The following is a 9,195-nucleotide window of genomic DNA, read 5'->3' on the forward strand; positions in this document are numbered from 1 at the left end:
GCAATATAAAATATAATAATATACTAATAATGTGCCAAATACGGTGCCAAAAATATAAATATAATAATATATTAAAACCGTGCCAAATACCGTGCAAAAAATATGAATATATTTATGTATTAATATGGTGCCAAATATAGTGCCAAAAATTTAAATATAATAATATATTAATATGGTGCCAAATACGGTGCCAAAAATACTTATATTATATATAATTATAATATACATATAATATAATAATTATATTATATATATATAATTATATATATACTTGTATTATTATATAATTATAATCCCATCGCTCCTCATCCTCTCCCTCTCTCGAGACTCCGACAAGCCGCCTCCATCTCCGCAGCCGATCGTGACGCCGACGACAGCCAGGCAGCCTTCCTCATCCTCTCCTCCTCCACTTGGATCCGATCGGCGACAATCGTCACCATTGTTGTCATTTCGAGGATTTCAGGTATGATCCTCTTTATGCCCTCAACTTCGACGACGCCTACCTCGCCGAAGATCTATCTAAGTATTAGCGAGATATTTTGATGACGAGGGATTCATGGAATCCTCTCTTTGTTTGATTAGGTCTCACATTCTCTGTTGTAGTGATCTTGGAGCGTGGTGATTTCTCTCGGTAACGAGAGATTCATGGCTTTTTATCTCTTTTGGTATTGTTTTCATTTGATGTTATTTTGATGAATTTATTTTGAGCTGGATGCTGAATTGTGTGATTTAGGTGTTTGGTTTGATAAGATTGATGGTGTTTGATGAAATTTGTGGGTAATTGTTAATTTTTCCCTGAAATTATCTCATCTCTGCTGTGTGTTTTTTGATCTGTTTGATTGATGCATCGGGTGGGGACGGAGAGGTTGGTCTTTGAGTTGATGCGTTAGTCTTTCTGGGTAATCTAGGGTTTGTAAATTGGGAGGTTGGTTCTTGATGTATGCTTGATATGTTTGCATTCTGAGGTTTGTAAATGGGAGTAGTAGTTAGAGTGAATGTGATGGAATGGCATTGTGATAATAAAGATTGTTGGATGTATTAGTTGGATTATGAATTTGCTTTTGTTCTTCTGGAAGGATTAAAATGAGTTTTTTAAGCTGAATCTATATTCAAGTGCCAAAGGAGCAAGGATGATTGGGAAAACAAACACAGTTTTTCTCACAGTAAGTGGATTGCGAATTAGTAGGTTCTTACTTCTAAGCCTTTTAAAATGTGGGATCATGTTGTTATAGTTTGCACATTTAAAGTCAATGAATCCATTTTCGACAATAGATGTTACAAATTAAAAAGAAGCTCTGTAAGGTTAAATGAAAACAATGAGATCTTGAGTTTTTTTTTAATAAATCAAACTCCTTTTCCTATTCATTAGCTTGCCTCTTTAGGTTGTCTCCTTTTGATTTATTTATATATTGCTAATTATGTTGTAAACTTTTTATGGTATTGGTTGTTCATTAATGTTCCTATATTGTTGTGATTTGTTCGCCTTTGATCGAATCTAATCTTAGCAAAAGACTTTCCATGTGAAGAGCCGGCCTACCATTGGTCAGTTTGGGTGTTTGAGTTTGTAGCTTGCTTGGTGGAAGAGGGGGCTCTTTGTAATTTGCTGACAGAGAAGTAGTTACAGAGGTGTGGCATTAGTTTTAACCTCTTGTTTGCTTGATTGATGTTTCTATTTTGGAGCTCTTGACTGCATTTTGCAAAATCATTGCTTTGGTATTTGGACAAATATATGTATTGGGAACTATGGTGAGACATGTTTAAAAATAATTGTAGGAAGTAGATAACTTATCCAAGTTCTGCAGATATTGAATCACTATGACTGTTTAACAAAGGCTTATAAATTGTTGATGTTATGCTAGTACTGTTTTGATGTTTTTTCTTATGTGGCTGCTGAGCAAATTATCATGTTTACATGTCATATATAGGTACTTGTTTGTATTGTTCCATCTTTCCTGAGCTACTAGCTATTATCTGAATGGATTCATTGTTGAGAATCATTTATAATGGCTTAATTTGGAAGACAAATCTGATTAATTTGGGCATTTAGATATATCTTGAGCAAATGCTATGTCTTCCCTTTGATATTTTTATTGTTTCGTTATATATTTTCTAGTGGTCTACATTATATTTTAGGTTACTGTTTATTAAATTCTTAATGTTAGGTTTTTGAGGGGACAACTATGAGTAAGCACACTATGGTTATCTTAAACAAGATTTGAGTTAGAGCAGAAGACTCTCAAAATAGAGACTTGTTTTTTGGGATCTCATAAGATTTTCGTTCTGGTTTATCCGTTAGATGTCAATATTTTTACACTATGATGTTGTATAGTATAGCTTTGGGCTTTAGACCGCAATAAATTATTAAACCATCCTCAATGTACAACTGCCTATAAGTCTATTCAGAGAAAAATTTTGTAAATGTCAATTGAATGGTGGTATTATTTTCATTTTCCTTTTTAAAGGCATGGGAAGGAAAATTTTTTAGTCCATAGCTCACCAGCCAAAAACCTAATGAAATAGTGGAATAAACAAAACGTAAAACATGATAGCACTCTTCAAAAGATTGTTCCCTTATGAGGAAGTATAAAATGGCATTTGAAGTCTATAATCTGAACCCAGTTTGAGGACATAATAGAAAATCTTTCAGTGTGTCCTTTATGTGAATTAAGGCCACAAGGAAAACTATCATTCTTCTAAATTGGCATGTGGATATTTATACCCATTGTTTACTGAAAAAATGGTTTTGCATCTGTTAATAGCATGCATCAAGTGAAGTTGTTATCTACATTTAATGAAGAATATTGCTTGGTATATAAATTGTGATCCCCTTGTAAGGTCTGCAATTTTGACGTCAAACTTACACCCTTTTGCACTCATCAGAAATCAGTTTGCAAATGATTTTTTGTGAAACCAATGCTGCAATATGCTTCATTTGAGATGACAGGCCGTTTGTTCCAAACAAGAATGGGAATCATAGTGAAATCTTTGCTCATTGTTTGAAGGATGGAGCTCTAATGTTGATGAAAAATTAAATTTCTTTTTTTATCCAAGCAGTGGATATGTGTTTGTGATCAGTACTATCGCGAAACTAATATCATTTTGTTCTTTAATGTTTATACAGCTCTTAAGTGACAATGAAGAAATTGAATGATAATTATGTTGTACTTGTCTCAATAGCAAATGAAGAAGAGGGTAAAGTAGGTTGGTAGAAATATTTAATTTGCTGCAGCTGTTAGGACCAACAGGTACTAGTCTTTGCAATGTCATAGTTGCCCAATGAATTTGTTTAGCTGCATTGTATGAGGAATCTACTGGTTTGCATTGAAGTTTTCTTAACTGAAGGGGGACCTAACTGACAGTAAATGTGGCTTTAAAGTTATGCTGCCAAATGACTTCAGCTCTGAATTAGATCAATTTGCTGCTCTGAATTGGGGTTTGGGCTTTTGATGTATTCCTTTGAATTCGACTCAAATTTTTCAATAATGTGATGCGCCTTATTAGATACTCCTTTCATGACATTTTTATTTTACTTTCTCATGGTAAGAAAATTATGGCTCAATTTTTCTAGTTTTGAGGATAATTTATTTTGAGATTAAGGTAGATTAAGTTATAGGTTGGTTTGTTAGTTTGAATGTGTTTGATATCTCCCCCACAAATGAAGAAGCAAAGTAATGCTTGTATTTGTATCTATATATATCTGTGTGTGCACTCTGGGACTTGAATTCCTTATTAAATTTTATTTTACTATTTAATCTGAGTATGAAATATTTGTAATACATTGGAGATGGAGATAAAATTAATTTTATTTGTAGGAAATTAAATGCAGAGGAAATAATATGAAGAAAAAATGATTTAAAAGAAGAAATAGGAATGCACCCTGGAATTATCCTTGATCAAGATAATAAAATGATTTAAAATAAATCAACCGGTTTGCATAGAATTATTTATTTATAGTCTAGGCTTTGAAATTTGGCTAACATGAAATTGAACTATATATTCGGCTCAATTTAAATTTTTTTTCATTCTTGATGAATAATGTAAATAATAATTTGTCTCATTTTTTTAAAAAATATTATATATATATATATGAGAGTGAGCTTACAACTATAATGTCTTGGTGAAATTTCATGCAAGTATGATTGGAAGAAACCCTTGTTCTCTTTTAGTAATCCTTTCCAAACTGCAAGCAAATTTAAGTTGGTAAAACCAAACATTTATGTTTATGCATATTCACACCAAAATTTACTAAATTAACTTAATAAATAAATAAAAATACTAGCAAGTGTGACAAGAGGTCGAATGCACAAAGCTAATTAATTGTGACAATGCTGATGGATATGAGACTTTGTACAAGTGATACATGAATGTATTGGTTGCATTGTATGGTTCTTGATATCTCTGTGGGATTGGTATCATAATTTATTTTTTTCATTTTTATTACACTACAAGAAAAATCCCAAATCGGCAGATGAGTTTTTCTTGTAGAAAGTCATCCATGACTGTTAGTGCAGATGAGTTTTTGTTTTCATGGAAGGAACTTGGCAGGCAGAATTTTCAATGGGGTGAAAATTAGTTTAAGTTTGAACTCCTCATTACATATGCATGAGAAAAAAGATGACTGGAGAGTGTAAATTGGTACGGCTTTTCTTTACTATTGAATCCTTAGAAATTTCAAGAAAAACGAAAAAGGAAGGAAATAAAAAAAAAAAAGAAAAAAAGAAAACTCTGGCTTATGCTCATGGCTAATTAAAGTTCTATAGATGATAAGGGAAAAAGGGCAAATAATAAAACCAAGTGGTTGATTGATGTTGTTATATATCATCTAGCTGTTTGATAGAAATAACAATAAAACTTACCTTCTCACCAGCTCCATGACATATGCCATTATAAACTTACCACATAAAATGTAAGCATCTCAAACTCATTGTGGATTGAAAATGTTAGTCACTAATTTTTTATTATCAAAGAACATTAAATCACTTGTGTTGTAGAGTGTTGGTGCATAAACTGATATTTGGATTTAATAACTGTTTCAGATGTTGATGATCTTTGTATGAGTTTTGTTGTTATTCATGATGGAGGTATAAAGTAGATAGCAATAGTGATGAATTCATTTCTGGGGTTGTTTTGTTCTTATAAAAATGTTGGCCTTTCAATATTTAATTTCCAGTGCTTACTCCTTGTTTTTATGAATTTGAAACATTGCTTATGATTATAATGGATTTTTTTGGGCAGAACATAAAGTAGAAGAAGCACTTTTGGCATTTGACGCAGAAGAAAAAAGATGTGCAGAGTTGAATGACTCTGGAGAAAATTCATCTGATGAAATTTCAGCTTATAAGGCAAACTTCTTAAAAAGAAAGGGTATGCGTGTGGATCAGCTTTTGTGGTTTGAATCTATGCTTGTCTTAAGCTGAGCATTCATTGTCTCAATATTAGTACTCAAACATTAGCTACCTACTTCAGTTCTTGTTAAGTATTAAGTTAATTAAATTTTTCTGGGCATTGAAACCAAAATCTAGCTGAGTTTTTTTTTCTGTTTTTGACAATCTTGAAGCCTTAGTTATTCATATTTAAAATAGGATGCTAATGGAAGAAAATACACTAGATGCTAGACATATTTAAAATATATGCAACATTTTTTAATGTGTTCTTGTAAATTGCAGCTGAATGATGTGTTGAGTTTGGGCCAACACCGCCTTTGGAAGCAAATGTCTGTAACTTGGAGCGGGTCTGTCTTTTTGTCATCTTGTTGTTTGTTTTTGCAATTGTTTGGTCAAATCCATACACTGCTTTGCTTATGTTTTGTTTAGTTTTTGTTTGTGTGTTGTGGGAGCGGTGACTTGACCTTCCTCTTATCCCATTATGTTGGTCTCCATGGACAGGTCTCTTCTACTGTTTTTTTTAAATAATTTCTGTTAGTATTTTTAAGTCACAGAGAGATAGAGTATTTTGTTTTATCAATCTCTATTCCATCAGTCTGAAACATAAAACAAAGTGCAAATTATGAGTTATACCCGTAACATAGATATCCTTTTCACCTTCGATCTAGCGTTGGGAGTTGATAGGCTTCCATCAAACCAAAATTAATGGGTTAAACATCTTTCTAGAACAGCAGCATCTCAACCACATGTTCTGCTTTCCATGACATTATAGGTTGCTCTTGAGTCCTTTTTCTTAAACATTAATGCTCGTGGCCTTCACTTTTATAGGAATGAATGCTACTTTTAATTGTGATCATGTAGTAATCAGTACTCAAACAAATCTTAGTTTTGGTACAACATTTCTAATCCATGAACTGCATGTTGATACTCGTTTTAATAAAATTATTTTACTTTCTTCTCTCTATTTTTAGTCTGTTTGTTAGTTCTTGTGTAAAGATAACATGATGTTGAAATATTCCTCACAATGCACAGGTAAGCGCTGTTGATTTTTCGAGTGATCAATTGTCCATTGCTTCCTCCCGTCAGGAACTAAATTGGAAGGCTTGCTATGACAACATTAAGTGAGCACCAATTTGACAACAAAAACATATGTGCTGACTTTTTGAATGCCATCTTTACATTTGGTTTACTTGTAGTTATAACTTATAACAAACTTATATGAGGCAAGCTCCTTGTTTTACATAAGTACATAACTGGACCGGACTTTGTGGATTCCATTCCAGATGGATCGAAGGTAATGCGCTTGATCTACCTTTTCCATGTAGCTCTTTTTATTTTTTATTTGCATAATCCGTCATCTATTCTAACACTTGCTGCAGTTAAATTTTCCAGCTAGTTAAGATGGTCAAGATTTTTGATTGACTGGCACAATTTTGGGTTTACTTTGCTGGTAATTTTTCATCTCAACATACGTGATTGTGTTTCTTTTGGTAATTCTTATGGGTAAAAGTTTTTCATTAATGGTTGTAAAGTCAGCAGCTTTACTGTCAATTTGTGAGTTGATCTTTTCGAGTTATAACCTTATTACTTTCATCTATCTCCAACGTAGGAGCTGAAGGCCTGAAAGGCTGTACCTCAGTCCATGTAATGGACAGATTAAGCCAAAGCTTGTTTACTGGCCAGGTAGGCAATGACTTTTTCTTGAAGCCAAATAGGCCTACGCTTGTGGTTAGTAGTACCAGCTAGTGAGATTTATTTTCTAGAGTATGAAGAGGATTTCTTTACTCTCAATTTTTTCTGAAACTCAAGCTTGAGTTACTTTTTCCATTGCAATCCTCAACTTATTTAAATGTTGTTATATAAGGAACATGTATTGATTTGTTTATAGAAAATAATATATTGCTCCTTCTCATCAATTTCTAGACCATGCACAGATGCCCCCCCCCCTCCACCAATCAGGTGCATGCCGACTTAAGGAAATGGTTCCAAGCAAATTGTGAGTGCTGAAGTTGCTGAATCAATCAGGATAATGTATGGAGGTAATTTTCCTCCATATTTGGCACCTTATGTTGCATTTTTATTTTTTAATATGATTATTTTATGGGCATATTAGTTCATTAATGTGTTCATGGTTATTTCAGGTTCTGTTAGCACAATAGTAAAAAACCGTGCCGAAAATAGTGACAAAGCTCGGCACAGTATTAAAAAAATGGTGCCAAATACAGTGCCAAAATCAGTTTGGCACAGTTTTTAACTCCATTTCCGTGCAATTTTACCGTGCCGATTTATGATTTTTCTTGTAATGTATTAAAGATAGAACTGCATGACTAGGACAAATTTTTGATATCTTATTCTTCTTATAGGACTGAGGGGAGGTTGCTTTTTGATAATTAATTTCAGGTTGTAGCCTCTAGCAAATTCCATTTATGCTTTACTTTCACCTGGATACTGTAATTGTGCTTTTAACCTGTTTCTACTCTTTTAACTGATTGAGTATTACACCTGTCTTTGGAGTTTGGCCTAATCTTTGCTTTACTTTTTTACTATGCTTCTTTCTTCTGCAACACATTCATACATATTTATATCAGCCCAGACATGAATATTAATTATTTATGCGAAATAATTTATGAGGCATTCTTGTATTTCATTTTTGTTCATTACAGGTGAGTGATATGTCACTCATGGATTACATTGCCGTGGCTCCAATGAAGCATGCTACTTTTATTCCACACACTGCTGGTCGGTACTCAATAAAACGGTTTTGTAAGGCTCAATGCCCAATTGTTGAGCGCTTGATTAATAACTCCTTAATGATGCATGATCGTAACAATGGTAAGAAACCAATGGCTCTTCAGATTGTCAAGCATGTCATGGAGATCATTCATCTTCTTACGGATTTGAACCCAATTCAAGTTATTGTTGATGCTGTCATTAACAGGTTAGAAATATTTGAAGCCCTTTAAAATGTAATACTTTGGCTTTTGTTGCCTATCTATCAAATATAAAATGTGTATACGTTGCAATGTACATTGATAGTGTTTGGACTGTTAAATATGCTATCTACCTGCTCTGCAGCATTGTTAACCAAATATATATATATATATATTTTAAATATGTGACTTTGCTGTTTTCATAGTTCGTTTATCCTCATTAACATGCTTAGTTAAATAAGGATGGTTATATTAGAAATTACATAAGGCATGTCCCTAAATCCACTTTGTCCTTTGTAATGACCTAGGGAATTGTTTAAATTATAGGTATACTGATCTTGTTTCTTTCCCCTTAGACACTCTGCTAGAACATGATGTTAGTCCAACCTGTCCTCTTTTTGGTTCTGCATACGGGGGCAAACTACGTCCATCACTCAAATAAGGCTACAGTCCTCAATATATACAATAGGTGTAAAAAGACTAAGGGGTCGTTTGGTTCGCGATAATGTAGAAAGATTACCATGTGTTACGTGGTAATCTGAAAATATTACCACGTTTAGTATTGCACCGGTGGTAATGTGAATGGTAATCACATTACCAACTTATAAATATTACCAAGAAAGTGGTAATCCTATTACCACCAAATCTGGTGTCTATCTTGGATTACCATGGTAATCTTATAACTTTTTATATTTTAACAAATTGATTACCATGATAACCAAATACGGTAATAAAATATTCTCAGTAATAAGAGTTTCCAACCAAACATGGTTATATTAAATTACCACAATATTCCCAACCATATAACATTCCCACTCATATTACCATGGTAATCTCGTTACGTGGTAATATGTCATTACCACAAACCAAACGGCCCCTAA

At 33.2% G+C, this 9,195-nt stretch overlaps 1 long non-coding RNA gene across 6 annotated transcripts; it reads left to right on the forward strand.

Moving 5' to 3' along the window:
- Nucleotides 1-302: 302 nt before the first annotated feature.
- On the forward strand, nt 303-8,411 carry LOC120270652. 6 transcript variants are annotated; one of them, XR_005539657.1, is made up of 10 exons: nt 303-463; nt 583-665; nt 5,236-5,364; nt 5,667-5,731; nt 6,417-6,505; nt 6,581-6,678; nt 6,764-6,834; nt 6,994-7,067; nt 7,319-7,423; nt 8,048-8,411. It is a non-coding gene; the product is annotated as an uncharacterized LOC120270652 (long non-coding RNA). The 6 variants fall into 6 exon arrangements; XR_005539658.1 differs by having other exon boundaries at nt 604-665; XR_005539659.1 differs by lacking the exon at nt 583-665 and adding an exon at nt 1,506-1,626.
- The last annotated feature ends 784 nt before the right edge of the window (nt 8,412-9,195 follow it).

This window comes from Dioscorea cayenensis, chromosome 10, assembly GCF_009730915.1.
Source record: "Dioscorea cayenensis subsp. rotundata cultivar TDr96_F1 chromosome 10, TDr96_F1_v2_PseudoChromosome.rev07_lg8_w22 25.fasta, whole genome shotgun sequence".
Taxonomy (NCBI): Eukaryota; Viridiplantae; Streptophyta; class Magnoliopsida; order Dioscoreales; family Dioscoreaceae; genus Dioscorea; species Dioscorea cayenensis.